The 16327-nt window shown below is 40.6% G+C and overlaps 1 protein-coding gene and 1 long non-coding RNA gene across 3 annotated transcripts in view; one reads left to right on the forward strand and one right to left on the reverse strand.

Moving 5' to 3' along the window:
* LOC129192272 (uncharacterized) overlaps positions 1–5984 on the reverse strand; it is a 45714-nt gene extending 39730 nt beyond the window's left edge. The window contains exons 1-2 of the long non-coding RNA XR_008573401.1: positions 5936–5984; positions 3591–3723 (exon numbers count right to left, since the gene is read on the reverse strand). This is a non-coding gene — a long non-coding RNA (uncharacterized LOC129192272). The remainder of the gene's footprint in view (positions 1–3590; positions 3724–5935) is intronic.
* Positions 5985–8858: 2874 nt separating this feature from the next.
* Positions 8859–16327, forward strand: part of plekhh1 (pleckstrin homology domain containing, family H (with MyTH4 domain) member 1) — a 38735-nt gene continuing 31266 nt past the window's right edge. For both annotated transcript variants that reach the window (XM_054796716.1, XM_054796717.1), the window contains exon 1: positions 8859–9109. The gene's annotated coding sequence lies outside the window, so the exon portion shown is untranslated. The remainder of the gene's footprint in view (positions 9110–16327) is intronic.

The raw sequence follows: 16327 nt of genomic DNA on the forward strand, positions 1-16327 counted from the left end.
GGGTGTGAACCTCAAGACATAGGGGTGATCCTGGACCCCTTACAGCAATGATCCTGACCCAGATATAAACCTGGACTTTAACAGGTTAACTCCATGTCACTAACAGAGTGACATGAAGCTGAATCCAGATTTTAAAAAAAGCCTAAACAAGGTTTAGAAACAAGTATTGACATAATCATGAACCTGGACCTCACCGACTGGGTTATTGACAGACCTAGACCTCACACATATGGTATTTATTTACATGGACTTGGATCTCAAATATTACAGCATTGATGTGGACGTGGACTTCAGTGACTAGGGGCCTGGCATGAACACGGATCTGGACCTTAATGAATTGAATATTGACATGGACCTTCACCTCAGTCACCAGATTATTGGCATGGCCTCCATGGACATGGACGTTGACCTCAGTGACAACAGTAAAGACACAATTATGGACCTGGACTTCAATGACTGACTGACTGTATAAGCAGACTAGCATATGGACCTGGACCTCAATTATAATTAGACGTGACCTCAATGTCCCTTTAAGCTGAAAGTATAGACCTCAAGGCCTAGAGACTTGGATCTCAATGCCAAAAGTACAACTTGGGCCTGAACCTCAAAGACCATAGTATAGACCTGGACGTCAATTACTACAGCATGAACTTGGACTTCAAAGACCGAGGGCTGAACATCTACCGAGGAGGAACCTGGACCTCAAACTGGACAACATAGACCAGGATCTCAGTGAGTTGAATGTGGACCACAAGACCTAGAGACTTGACCTGGATGTCAATAACAACACTATCAATAGAGACCTTGAACTCAAAGACTGGCCTTCTAACCAGAGTATGGCCCTGGACCTCAACTACATCAGATCTGGACCCCAATGTCTAGTGCATGGACCTGGTCCACAATGACAAGATTACTCACATACTGTAGGCCTTGACCTCAAAGGCTAGAGTAATGACATGGAAATGGCCCTGAACTGAAGAGACTAGAGTGCTAACCTGGGATGGACCTGGACGTTGTTTACATCAGTCTTCACATAGAGCTTGAAGCCTAGAGACTTAATCTGGACTCTGGACTAGGCTCTTGGCTAGAGTTTTGGCAGGAACAGGACCTGGACTTGAGCGTGGACACTGATAATGACCTTGACCTCATTTATCTGGCCCTCAGATAGAGGCGTTTCTTCACTGACATCATTCCTGCGTAGGACCCCCAGATGTCCAGAACCGCTCCCGCCGACACCAGAGCACTGACATGGACCAAGACCTCAAAGGCAAGAACACTGGCGTGAACATAGACCTCAAAGACTAGAGTACAGACTTCGACTTGAATAGGGACCTTAAAAAATTCACTTAAACTCGTTTTATGGTTGCAGTTTCTAGGCTGGGGCCGACAGGGCCCATCTAATCCGAACCGCTTTACCGTTGAGCCACATGGTCCACAGCTGGCCTTAGACCAGATTCCAGCCAGACCCAAGCGCCACCTGCCATCAGCTTTCGGACCTCCGAGGATGGTTTGTGTGCATGTTGCTCAATGTGTGTGCATGCGTATGGGAAGCTTTAACACACACATAACCGACACCGCAGGGGGGCTCCATTGTGTTCTAATCACTATGCCCCGACCCCAAGAACCAGTACGCCCTCCGTCCAGTCCTTCGGTCCACTTCTCCGAGAAGACAGTGACGGCAGGAAAGGGGTGCTTTGATCAAGTCGTCCGTTACTCAATCGGACGCGGCGTTGGCGAAGGCGCTGGGCGGTGGACCGGGGGTGCTTGCAGTGTCAAGGGGGTGCGCGGAGAGAGTGCTCGATTGTCTCAAACCCTTTTTGTCGCTCACCCCCACAGAGAAGCCGATGTCGAGGTCAAGACCTTTTGCTCCCCCCTTTGGCCCCTGCGTTCGGGGGCTTTACTGGAAGGATGGTGGCAGTCATGTGTGCCTGCTGGGGGACCCCACCCTTCCCCTGCTTGTTGATATGGTAACATTGAAGGGGGCAGGGCTATCTTCCTTTTAAGGAATGGATGTGTCACTGTGTTTACTTATGCTAGCATCTGGTGCCCATTTTTTCTTTTCTTTTCTTTTTTTTTTTTACACACACATATCGTTTCCTCTTGGAAGTTCTGCATGAGGCGAAGAGTGTCCATGAAAGACATCAGTGGTAGCTTATGAGGTCTTCAGAGAAAGATGTAATAAAAAAAAGCATATGCTAAACTTGGATGTTTCTAATTAGCATGCCTCAGCAGACAATAGCGGCATTGAGTCTGACATATTAAGCTCATTACTGCCGTGGTGCCGGGAAGAAGCGGAGAAAAAATACTCCAAAGCCATGACTCCAGGCCTCCACCAAGGCTAAACCGAAGCCATTTGTGTTTGTTTGTTAGCTAGCAGGTTACTTCCTGGTAGCCAGAGTTTGCTATACGGTAAGATGATGAAGCCTTTTCCATCCTCGGGCGAGCGAAAAAAAAATCAAGAAGGACAGTATTTGTGTTTGTTTGTCCATTCAGCAGGCTGCTTCCTGGTAGCCGGAGGTTGATACACGGTAATATGATGGAGACATTTTCATCCTAGGGATCGCGAAAAAATCGCATACAGCTGTATTTTATGTTTGTTTATCTCTTTGTTAAGGTTAAGGAGGTTGATATACCATAAGTTGATGGAGCGAAAAAAAATCGCGTAGCGCTGTATTTGCGTTTGTTTTTTCATTTGTTAGCTAGGAGGCTACTTCCTGGTACATGGAGAATAACATTTGGAATGGTTTTCAAAATGTTGTCACTCTTTGTTTGCTGGCAGACTTCTTCCTGATTCTCAAAAGTTTTTGCCTCAAAAATATTACCTTAGCAAGGTGGAGGTGGGGTGGGGTGCTACCTTTGCTACTGTCATGGTTTGGCTGCAATATACTCGCACAAATACACTGCACTGACAAACGCCAATTGAAACTACTCGAATGACTAACAAAAGAGCATGATTTATACTTTAAATCGATTGAATTGATTCTCATGAAAAGTGACGTATGCAAATCAAGCTCTCAAAACATTATAACCTCCTTGGCTGACATAATAAAATGTCTAATCATTTTTTTTTCACAAATTGAGTGCATGCAAATGACCCCAGGTGTAATACCAAATAAGAACAAACATAAGAATTAAGATTTTTTTTTATTATGAAAAATGTAAAATATTTAACCTTAGAAATATAATTTCAAACAATTGTTTAGTTTAATAAAAAAAGAGCGCTGATGCCCTGTGTCACTTGCTTTTTGTAACCAAATCAACAATGCGTGACTCCCCCGTCTGTGTCGCTGTCGGCAGCAGCTCTGGCGGCCTCTGGTGGCCATTTTGCCAATTAATAAAATGTTTGTGTTGTCCAGCAGAGGGCAGCCTGAGTGTTTCTGAGTAGGTGCTGGTGAGGTCTGAAGATTACAAACATTTCGCCTTCTCCTGCTCGTAGTGAATATTTTGTACTTTTTATTGTTGTTGTTTCTATATTTCTTTTCAAATGGACTCAGACGTGCTAAGTCCATTTCCCACACTGTGTCCTCTCTTCTCCTCCGGCCGTCTGTTAAAACCATCACCCTTCTTTTCTCCCCTACTTCCTTACTCACTCATTCCTCCCTTCGGTGTTCCTCGTCCTTCCTGTGATCCGATGCCGACGCTGAATGACATCAGTGTTTGGGGAGAAACAGGCGGCATGAGGGGATTGCGTCGTCTCTTCCCGCCCACCGGACATCACCTCCACTGGGGATAACCAAAACTAAGTTAGTTTCTTATATTCAGGCAAGGTTTCTAAGGTATATTCACTGACGTTTTTGACGGAATTTCGTATTGATTTTGAAAATGTATGTGCGTTTGTTTTCACTATGCCGAGACCCTCTCCATTTTAGCCATGATGTCCTCCTGCTTGAACACATTTTCTATTGTGATATGCTAAATGACATATTGTATGTCAGCTTTGTGATACAGGTGGAAAGGTGTTAGTATCAACTTCACCCTTTTGCTCTTTCCCCCCCCAATTTTGCTGTTGTTTTTGTAATTGTCCAAATATTTCAACTTTCTTTCTAAATAATATTCATACATTTTTTCGTCCCAAGTTTGACTTTATTCCCGTAATATAAATTTTCCAAACATTACAACCTTATTTTTTGTTTTGTTTTGTTTTGTTTTGGTTTGAGTACGATTTTTTTTTTCTTTTAATATTTTAAATTTATTCTTGTAAAATTACAGCTGTTTTCTCCATTTTTTTGTTTTTTTCCCCAACTGTTTCAACTTTCTTGTACATTTTATTGTCATGATTATGACTTTATTCCTGTAATAATTAGACTTTATTCTTCTAACATTAATATTTTTTCAACCTAATTTAAAAATGTTTTTAACTTAATTTGTTATGTTGTTTGTTTCTCATATTACGACTTTAAAAAAATAACTTTTCTCTTTAATATTTTAACACAACGCTACTAAAATATAGATGTTATCGTTCCTCATAATATGATGACTTTACTCTCACTTTATTCTTCTCATAACTGTGACTTTATTCCTGCAATGATTTCATTGTATTCCCTCAGTAATTTGACTTCATTCTTGTAATTTTACAAAAATTACAACTTTATTTGTTATTTTATTGTCATAATATTACGACTTTTAAAAAAAAACAACGTTTTTGTCTTTTTCAACACAATGCTCATAAAATGATATCATTTTCCTCATAATATTATGAGTTTATTCTCATTAAGTTGTGACTTTTTTTTATTAGAATACAACTTTTTTTCTCTTAATATTTGAACTTTATTTCCCATTTCTCCTGTCGTATTTCAACTTTCTTCTTGTAATTTTTAAAAATGTATGAATCATCAATTAATGATCCATTATCTTAATGATTACAACTTTTTAAACATTTTGTTTTTCAACACTATGCATTAACATGACATTTTCCTCATATTACAAATTTATTCTCATACATTTTTGCCTTTTTTGTGGTTGTAATAAGTAATAATCTTTTGGTATTTTGACTTTATCGCAACATTTTCCAAATATTTCATTCATTTATTTCATTTATTTCCAATTACAGTCATCCCTATTCAACTATATTGTGGTTCGAATATCACTCCTCCACTTTATCATAGGTTTTTAAAAATGAATTTCAAGATTCACTATGGTCTATTAGTCAAAAAATATGGAAAGATAAGGTGTATGTAGTATTCTGACCAATAGGCGTCAGTAATGTTCCATTGAGGAGCTATAACAGTAGATTACATCACCTCACACTGGAGAAGAGTGAGGTGAAACTCCATTCCTTTGACTGACTCGAGTTCCTATGAGTCACTCACTGAAGTCAATCAATTGACTCGAATCACCAATCACAAGGTCTATGCGCATAAAGTTCCGTTGCCTCCCCCTGACTTGCGTGATATTTAATCATGCGAACATGCAGCCTGATTTCCTTTTTTTTTTATTTAGCTAGCGGTAGCAGGGGTGAGTAAGTGAACGAGTTAACAGAGTATCCGTGAGTCTCCATTGAGTGAAACACTCGCGAATTTTGAACGACTCGTTGAAAACTCCCACATCTCTAATGGCGACCATGGCTGAGACCCCATGATAGAGTGAAAAAAGGTTCTCCACTCATCTTGTGTGGAAGTAGTAAGTTTTCAGCTTTGTTCTTTTCCCCACTCCGTTTGAAACACATAACGTAACACTTAACATTTTACACTTAACTTAAGAATAAGTAAATATGGAAAGGCTAACTCGTTAGCTTGCTATTGTAGCAGCGGCTGCTTTTTGTAAATGGTAAACAGTCCTTCACTTGTATGGCGCCTTTGCACCGCCGAGGTGGACCCATGCCGCCCTGCAGTGATCCCGTAGCCTGAGCAATGTGATGTAAACAAAGAATAGGAGTGTAATAAGTTTTCTATGCTTTAACTACGAAAATATTCCAGTTATTAATATTGAGTCCTACCTCGCGATTTCCATTCATCCATTTTCTATACTGCTTCTCCTCATTAGGGTCGCGGGGGCATGCTGGAGCCTATCCCAGCTGACTTCGGGAGAGAGGCGGGGACACCCTGGACTGGTCGCCAGCCAATCGCAGACCTCACGATTTCCAATCATGGAAATTCACTTCTTCGCCGATCGAAATGATTGAGATACTGTATGTGTTACGTTTGTACAGCAGAGGGCGCCATTGTGCAGCGAAACAACGGCCACATATGTTCACTTCATTTATAGCGGCGCTCAAAAGTACTTCCAGATATTTAAATGATAAGGACTGTATAAATCTAACCACCGTTTTTAATAGTGAACATCCTTAAGTGGCGATGTTGTTGTTTGTAAACTCTTGCTGCTTGGAAACGCTTGTGTCATGTCGGCTTCTCCTCGAACCTGCAACTACAGCTTTGGCTTGGGTTTTCTCTCCACGTGTCTCCGGTGCGAGCCATTAACAACTTGACAGACGTCACGTTTGTTTGTTTTTTTAGGACGTTGCGTGCACCACAGCAGATGTGGATGTGAATCCCGGGAAAAGAAAATGTTTTTTGTTGTTTTTTTTAAAAATTTAAATATGCATGTGTGATTGGAAACTACAATTGAGAAAAAGTGTAGAGGTGCAGCACCCAGCAGGCCAACATTCTGTCCAAGGTCCAAAGACATTTGATTAGGACCAAGGATTTATTTATTTAAGACATATTTTTTCTGTCTTTTTTAATGAATGAAAAATGTAAAAACTTTTTGGTATACTTTATATTATTTTTAAATATTTCTATTATACATTATTTTATTTTTATATTACGTAAAAGCGGTTTAATACTTACATTTTCAGACATAACAGAACTTTTAAGTATTTCTGATGATTCATTTTTTTTAAATTATGGTTGTTATTTAAGGAAACATTATTTTTTACATTCTTTTTTAATACTACTTTTTAAATTACCTAATTGCTTTTATCACTAAAGAGGCCTTTAGAACTGATTTTCAGGTACAAAATTTTAAGTATTTTTAATGATCATTTTTTATTGGTCATTTGTATTTTGCACTAAAAAAGCTAAGCTTTTCTTTTGATATAAAAACTTTTTCAAAGAAGTTTTCTTTTAATTTTTTAATTCTTTATTATTGTTATTATCATTACTATTGTTGTTAGTATTTTTTGAAACCTGCTTTTGTTTTTCCATTTAAAAATGTACACATTTTTAATTTTAAAAAAGTCAAAATGTTTTTAAAAAAATGTGACTTCTAGGTGATTTATTTTTTAATTTGTATTATCGTCATTGTTATTTATTATTAAAATACAGTAAAACAAACAAAGAAAAATATATTACTGGAGAGCTTTATAAATGCTTCATTTTAAAATTTTTATCCATCCATCCATTTTCTATACCGCTTCATCCTCATTAGGGTCACGGAGGTATGCTGGAGCCTATCCCAGCTGACTTCGGGAGACAGGCGGGGTACACCCTGGACTGGTGTCCAGCCAATGGCAGGGCACATATAGACAAACACTCACATTCATACCTATGGACCATTTAGAGTCTCCAATGAAACTAACATGTTTTTGGAATGTGGGAGGAAACCGGAGTACCCAGAAAACCCCCCCACACACGGGGAGAACATGCAAACTCCACACAGAAATGCCCAAGGGAGAATCCAACCCAGGTCTTCCCATCTCCAGACTGAAGGTGTGGCCAGCATGCTAACCACTACACCACCGTGCGGCCCATTGTTGACATTCTTCTTCTTTTTTTCTATCATGACAGATGAAAGAAGTAAAAGTATGTCACATGATGTCCCTGCGGTGATCCTGGGGGGGGGGGGGGGGGGGGGGGGGGGGGGGGGGGCATCAGTTAGCCACGGGTGTCCAAAGTGCAGCCCAGGTGTCATTTGCAGCCCACAGCTGTCTTTTTATTGGCCCGTGGCCCATTTAAAAATATAATTATACAGGAAATCTTTAAAAACAACAACAGCAGCAAAAATGGAAAAGTCATTTTACAAGAATGAAGTCGACAAAAGAGTCCAAAGTTGTTGTCTAATGAGAAAATGTCAAAAGCGTCATAAAGTTATGAGGAAAAATAAAGTCATTTTAGTTACATAAAGTTGAAATATTCAGTAAAAACTTGTGTTATTTTTCAGAAAACTTTAATATTGCGAGAAACAAACAACAAAATAAAGTTAGGTTGTGGGAAAAAATGTGGTTGTGGGAGAAGTTACAATGTTGCGAAAATAAAGTCCAAACATGAGAATAAAGTCATAATTACGAGAGGAAAATTGACATCAAGAAAGTTGGAATAGTAAAAAAAAGCTGTCATTTTACAACAATAAGTCAAAATAAGTCAATATATATCTAGAAAAAAGTTGTATTCTAAAAAGGAAAAAAAGTGGCAATTTTACAAGAATAAAGTTGTAATTATGAGGAAAATAATGCAATTTTTATAGCATCGTTGAAATATGAAAGAGAAATGATGTTATTTTTCAAAAGTCGTAATATGACAAACAAACAAAACTAAAGTTGTCATTTTTAGAAAATTAGGTTGGGAAATAATCTTGGAATAAAGTTAATTATTATTATTATTATTATTTTAATCCTTTGCCAGCAGGCACCTTAAGATTGAACTTATTTGCATTCGATCATTTATTGATTGCATTTATTCAAACCACCTTTTAATACCCAAACACAGGCTGCGGTGCTCCATTAACTCCATTACGCTCTCAAGTTGTGTGGGTTTACATCACGGGGGGGCCGATATCCTGAAGCTCCTGCCTGCACAGCAGTGGGGAGGCGGTGTGTGGGTCTGGAGAAGGAGGCGGTGCCTCGTGCATGGTGGGGGTGGGTCCTGCGAGAAACCTGATCCTTCTTTGGCCCCTTTAAAGGAAGATGGGCTGTTGAATGGGAGCCAGGAGGAGCGTGTGTGCGTGTGTGTGTGTGTGCGTGCGTGCGTGCGTGTGTGTGTGTGTGTGTGTGCAGGGCCACAAGTAGAGTGACGAGTGCAGCGGGCTCAGAGGGAGCTGAGCCTGGTGAGGCAAGACAGGAAGCGCACGAAGAAGAATGAATGAGCGAGCGGGCTGACGGATGCTGTCGTGGACGCGATGAGCTGTGTTGCACGCGGCTGAGGGAGGGAGGGAGACCAGCTGAAAGCGGTGCGAGGTAAACTCACTTTTCTCTGCTTTTCTGCTGACCGGTGCTTTTGTGGTGGCACACCTGTTCCTTGGGGGCCTTTTTTGGACTAAAAGTCAGCGCAAGCTTTGACGGACATCACGCGCACACTGCCTTGCATGACCACGTCCTCACCCGAAGGAGGATTTATTGCTGGGGGATTTGATGTTTTTAGTTGGGCGTACCCCAGGGGTGCCCAAACTGTTTTTTTCCAGCGTGGGCCACATAGTGAAAAATACTTTGCCACTTTGATATTTAAATATGCTACCAAGTTAGAGTATATATATCATCTCAGCTTTGTCATACACGCCAAAAAGCCTCTTATTAATATCAACTTCACTCTTTTTTTACCCATTTTTGCTGTTGTTGTTTTTTAAATGCTAAATATTTCAGCCTCCTGAAATTTTGGTAATTTTTTTTGTAATGTTATGACTTTGTTCCCATAATTTCCAACTTTTTTCCCAACCCAATTTTTCAAAAATGACACCTTTATTTTGTTTTGTTTGTTTGTCATGATGTTACGACTGTATTACGACATCACATAGTTGTTCTTTAATATTTCAACTCCGTGCTGCTAAAATGACGTTTTGTTTCCTCGTAATACGATGACTTTAATCTTGTAAAATTGCAAGTTTTTCTCTTACAACATGTTTTCCTTATAATATTTTGACATTATTCTCGTAAAATGACAGCTGTTTTTTTCCATTTTTTCCCCCATTTTAAAAATTATCCTTGCAACCTTACAACTATTTCCACCTCATTTCCAAAAACATTACAACTTAAAAAAAAACATTTTAAAAATTGACTCTATGCTACTAAAATGACATTATCATATTTTGACTTTGTTCCCATGATATTACAAATTTTCCCCCAACCAAATTTTTCAAAAATGACAACTTTATTTTGTTTTGTTTGTTTGTCATGATGTTATTACTGCATTATGACGTTTAAAAAAATAACACAGTTGTTTTTTAATATTTCAACTCTGTGCTACTGGAATGACGTTATATTTCCTCGTAATATGATGACTTTAATCTCGTAAAATTGCAGTTGCAACACATGTTTTCCTCATAATATTTTGACATTATTCTCGTCAAATGACAGCTGTTTTTTAAAAAAAATTCCCCCATTTTTAAAAAAAATATTTTGACGTTATTCTCGTAACGTTACAACTTTTTCCACCTCATTTTCCAAAAATATTATCACTTTAAAAAAAACAGAAAAAAAATGTAAACACGATGCTGCTAAAATGACATTATTTTTTGCCAAAAATTAAAATTTCCTTCTCGTAAAACGGCGACTTTTTTTCTCTTTAGAATGCGACTTTTTTCTTTTAATGTTTTTACTTTGTTCTCGTAAAATGACAGCTGTTTTTTTCCCATTTCTGTTGGTATTTTTTAATTTTGTTTTCCAACTCTTCTTGTAAATTTTTGTTATTATCGTAATTATGACTTTATTAAAAATGATATTTTGGCATTATTGTTGTAATATTATTATATTATAACTAACCTAATTTTTTTTAAATGACAGCTTTATTTGTCGTCGAGTTTCTCAAAATGTTTGAACTTTAAAAAAACTAAATAAACGTTTTTAAAAATATTTTCAACTCTATGTTACTGTTTTTTTTTTTTTTACTTTTTCTTTTTAATACTTTTCCTCATATTACATTACGACTTTTTGCAACTTTTTTTCTTAATATTTTGACTTAATTCTTAATTCCTGATTTTTTGCATTTTTGCAGGGGTTTTTTTTTGGTTTTCATGTAAAATGATATTTTTAGAATCTGCTGCAGCCCAATCAAAATAAAAACCAAACAGCCGTAGGTCGCAAACGGCCCCCAGCCTGCACTTTGGACACCCCTGGTGTGCCCCAATAAAGTGCCATGTGCCTTTCTTCACGCAAGGAAGTGTTGCCGTATGCTGGCCAACAAAGTGCGTGTTTACACCTCAGAAGGGAGGAATGTCAGCGGCTGACACGGACAATGAGGGTGGTCAGTTTGCCCAGGCCTGTCATGAACCTGCACACGGCACGGCAGGGACGCATGCTGGGAAAGGTATGGGTGGGGGGAAAAGAGCAAGAAAGATAAGAAGATGAATGAAGAGGCCCGGTTCTCCCTTTGCATCCTTAACAGCGCATCTCTTCCCATAGGAAATCATCCGTTCCAGGGTCAAACTGAGGCCATCGTACAACCTTTATTCGTGACCGCACATTTGACCATTCTCTCAATGTCATGCAAGTGTTTATTCTCGTCAAATTGATGCTGTTTTTTTCCATTTTTTTCCCTTTTTTAAAAAATATTTTGATGTTATACTCGTAACATGACAACTTTTTCCACCTCATTTTCCCAAAATATTACCACTTAAAAAAAACTTTGAAAAAAACAAAATGCAACTAAAATTTCTACTAAAATGACATCATATTTCCTCGTAATATGATGAGTTTAATCTTGTAAAATTGCAACTTTTTTTCTCCTAAAATACATGTTTTCCTCATAATATTTTGACATTATTCTCGTAGAATGACAGCTTGTTTTTTGCCATTTTTTGACGTTATTCTTGTAACATTATAACTTTTTCCACCTCATTTTCCAAAAATATTACCACTTTAAAGAAAATAATAATAAAAAAATACATTTAAAATAACATTATTTTTTGCCAAAATATTACAATATTCTTCTCGTAAAACTGCAACTTTTTTTCTCTGTAGAATACGACTTTTTTCTCCTGATATTTTGAAAGATTTTTTTTTAAAAAGTAGAAATACTTAAAAATACATATACATCCGTAGGTATGTATGCATATATACAGTCAAAAATGTATGTTTTATTCTACAGTTAGACCAGCATGATACACTTTTCTTTCATTTGCCTGATTATCATAAGTAACCATCATTAGTATTTTGTTGCTGATGGGAAGATGTTGTCTTTGGCCTTAAAGTGACTTGACTTTCCATCCATCCATTTTTTATGCCATTTATCCTCACTCGGGACGTATGGTTGTGAGGCGGGGAGTTAACCCAGGTCCCTTTTGTTAAACGTGAGGGGGCCTCATCATGTTTCAACGAACCCACACTGGACTCATCTGTCACTCTGACACCATCTGTTTGTCTTAAACACACAAATATCTGCTACACGCGCGCAACACTGTGGCGGCTGAGTGACCCACATCTGCCTGCGCCGCCTTGTGGGATCCACGCGGCAACAGGAGGCGGGATGTGGGAATGTCTGCTGGGGATGATATCACCACGGCGACTCACACGGCGACTGACATCACCGCAGCTGCGAGCTCGGCACAGCGTCCTCGTGTCTGTTTCCAATCAGTGTGCATGCATGGATCCATGCGGGAAGGCAGCAAATTTCCATCCAAAACAATAACACATTTTCTTGTGAATGTTGCGGTCAGAGTGAACGGAGTGAGGTTCCCCGGCCAAGCAAAGTTAGCACCTCCATACATCATTTGTTTGATTAGGTTGTTAATCATCCATTACGAAAAATGACTCCTGATGTCAATCCCTAGTCCAGATCTATCTACAAGAGCTATTTAACTCCCTTCCTGGAACCGAACTCCATTTCTTTCAGGCATGATGCTGTCGTCAGCAAAGATTCCAGACAGTGTGCTTGTATAGAGCGAAATAGACTGCAAGTTTGATCCTTTAGAACCAAAACAATAACATTTTCTTGTCAATATTGCGGTCAAAGTGAATAGAGTGAGGTTCCCCGGCAAATAAAAGTTAGCGCCACAATACAGCAATCCTTTCATTGGATTGATAATCATCCCTCACTAAAAATGACCCACATTTGCCTGCGCGCCGCCTTGTCGTATCCACGCGGCAACATGAAACGGGATGTGGGAATGTCTGCTGGGGATGATATCACCCCGGCGACTAATGACTGACATCACCGCAGCTGCAAGCTCAGCACAGCGTCCTCGTGTCTGTTTCCAATAAGTGTGCATGTATGGATCCATGCAGGAAAACACCAAATATACATCTAAAAAAATAACACATTTTCTTGTAAAAAATTGCAGTCAAAGTGAATGGAGTGAGGTTCCCCGGCCAAGCAAAGACCTCCATATCTCAGTTGTTAAAGTAGATTGGTAATTGTCCATTACTAAAAATGACTCCCAATGTCAATCTCTAGTCCAGGTTTTATCTGCAAGAGCATAGCCGTATTTAACTCCCTTACTGGAACCGAACTCCATTTTTTTACGGAGTGATGTAGTTGTCAACAAAGCCTCTAGACAGCTAGTTTGATCATTGTGAGAGAAAACACTAACACATTTTCTTATAAATATTGCTGTCAGCGTGAATGGAGTGAGGTTCCCCGGCCAAGCAAAGTTAGCGCCTCCATGCATCAATCCTTTTATTAGATTGTTAATCATCCGTCACTAAAAATGACTCCACATGTCAATCTCTTGCCCAGCTTTTGTCTGCAGCAGCGTATCCATATTCAACTTTTTTCTGGAACCGAACTCCCTTTCTTTGAGGCATGATGCAGTCGTCAGCAAAGATTCCAGACAGTGTGCTTGTATAGAACCAAAAAGACAGCAAGTTGGGTCATTTAGAGCCAAAACATTAACACATTTTCTTGTAAATCAAAATGAATGGAGCGGGGTTCCCCGGCCAAGCAAAGTCAGCAAGCCTATTAATAGATTGTTAATCATCCATAACTAAAAATGACTTCAAATGTCAAACATAGTCCATCTTTTATATGTAAGAGCGGATCGGTACTTGGTTCCCTCCCTGGAACCGAACTCTGTTTCTTTGAGGCCTGATGCAGTTGTCAGCAAAGATTTCTGTTTCCTCTTGAGTTGTTTGTTCTGGCGCTCTGGGTTTGATGCACGCACAGATCCTTCCAGCCTGAATATCTTTCTGCAGTTTTTTGTAAAGCTTCCCTGCGGAGCTTCCCGTCCTTTCTGGGTGGCCCAACATGAATCCGACAGGCGGGCAGATCCCTGAAAGCTTGTTTTTCTTGTTTGGACTTCCCACCTGAGCGTTTGCAGCATATGTCAGCCACCAGAGGAGATGAACTGCATACGACTCACACCATAATGGAGGTTGATGCTGACGTGTAAAGGTTTGTTTATGTGAACAGTAAAAGGTAGAAACTCCCTGCATGCTGTTTGGGCGGTTTATTTCATCTTCCTGCGCACCCTTGGTGGCCATTTCCGAGGTGCTAACCCGTGCTTGCCTTCTCCTTTCCTCAGTGGAAATGTTGCACTTCCTCACACTGGTTGGCTTCAGGTCCAACACCTGGGGAGTGCTAAAGCAGTTTGGCATGTTTGCACCCAACTGGACTCATGTGGGAGTTTTTGTACGATGCTGAAAATTAGTGTCACTTCTCATGTTTGTTGGCATGACATGACAGGGTTTTTGGAACCTAAAAATGCAAACATTTAAAGTACATCACAACCAATGTAACGATGACGTCCCACAGCATTATTGTACCGTCTTTGCTTGCGATGACCCACAGCGTACTTGAATGGTCTTTACTTGTGGCGTCTCACAGCCTTGTTAAACTGCCTTTACTTACGGCGTGCCACAGTCTTGTTGAAGTGATTCTACTGCTGATGTCCCACAGCGCTGTTGTACTGTCTTTGCTTATGACGTCCCACAGCGCTGTTGTACTGTCTTTGCTTATGACGTCCCACAGCCTTATTGTACTGCCTTTTCTATGGTGTCCCACAGCCTTGTTGTACCGTCTTTGCTTATGACGGCCCACAGCCTTGTTGTACCGTCTTTGAAACTGCCTTTGCATATGGTCTTCCACAGCCTTATTGTACTGCCTTTACAGTGGTGTCCCACGGCCTTGTTGTGCCGTCTTTACTTATGACGGCCCACAACCTTGTTGTACCGTTTTTGTTTATGACGTCCCACAGCGTTGTTGCATCACAGCGCTTCTGCAGCTAAGTTTACATTTGCTACATCTGTTCAAAAGGCCATTTCAGAAAAGCCCTGCAGTGTTGCTTTGCGACGGGACATTTCCACCCCGCCTGGCACGCGTATCACAGCGTTTTAGCAGGTCACAGTTGTGAACAGCAGTTGTTGTTGGGGGGTAAAGTTTAACTTATGATTTCGCCCTGTTGTGTTGAAAGTAATGGTGCCGATGTCACACGTGATTATCAGAGTGCTGTGTGAAGGCGCACACTTGTGGCAACATCCGCACATGAAGGTTGATGTTGCGCAGGATCTCTGTGTTAAGACTTTTCCCTCGTGATCAGTTTTCCTTTTCTCCTGTCAACTTCACAGAGGAGCACCGGCGCCTCGACCGAGCCCGGAATGGTCAAGAGCGGGTCCAGCGGTCGGTCTGCAAAAACCCCCAAAAAAACCTCCGCATGCAGGACTTCTGTAATTAGTGTGCAAGGCCTATACTTACGTGCAGGCTAATTGCAGGGAGCGCCGCCGTGCAGTTATACAAGCAGATGCCGGACTTTGAACGTCTCGTCTGCCGTTCTGCTGACGGCCTCGTCTTTCTGTCTACTCCTGCTTAACGTTGCTTTGGTTTTTGCAGAGGGTTCTCCAGAGACCATCGTATCGGTCGCGCTTGGTTTTTCCACGGTGTCGATTACTCCGTTTCTCATCGAGCAGCGTCTCGTTGCTCCTCTACCAGGTAGAAATAACTGAGGGCGCCCCCGTTTTGCTGCATTCAGCACTTTCTGCCCATTCATTCTCACACATTCTTGCCTCCTTTCTCCATGCCTGTGCAAGCTGAGCACCCCCGCCACCCCACCCCCCCGCAGGCACTGATGAGACTGTCATGCAGAAGGACACCATTGTGCTGGCCGGGATCCAGTTTCATCCCTGCCTTGTCATTAAGAAGGGATTGCATGGCGAGGGAGGCAGGAAGGGGTTGGTAGGAAGGAGAAAAGCTGCTGACCCGCTTTGGCCGAGCCGGCCTGGGAGCGGATGAACCCGACTCCCTCCCTCCGACACAGAACCTCCCTGCTGAGGTTTTGTTGTGGTGTGTGTGGGCACGCGGGCGAATGGAAAGAAAGTCTCAAGCTTTACGCGATCCAGCTGTTGTGGATCCGTCAGGCTCGTTACTTTTATGTGTCACAGGGCAGGAAAGAGGACGTTTTCACGTTTATCTTCGATTACTCACGACTTTTCTTTGATGAATCATGAGGGTCGTGTCCGGCTCGGACTCTTCTCCGCATTAAAACCATTTTCTCCTCTTGCGGTGTAAATGAAAACACGCCCCTGAAGGGTGAC

This window comes from Dunckerocampus dactyliophorus, chromosome 13, assembly GCF_027744805.1.
Source record: "Dunckerocampus dactyliophorus isolate RoL2022-P2 chromosome 13, RoL_Ddac_1.1, whole genome shotgun sequence".
NCBI lineage: Eukaryota > Metazoa > Chordata > Actinopteri > Syngnathiformes > Syngnathidae > Dunckerocampus > Dunckerocampus dactyliophorus.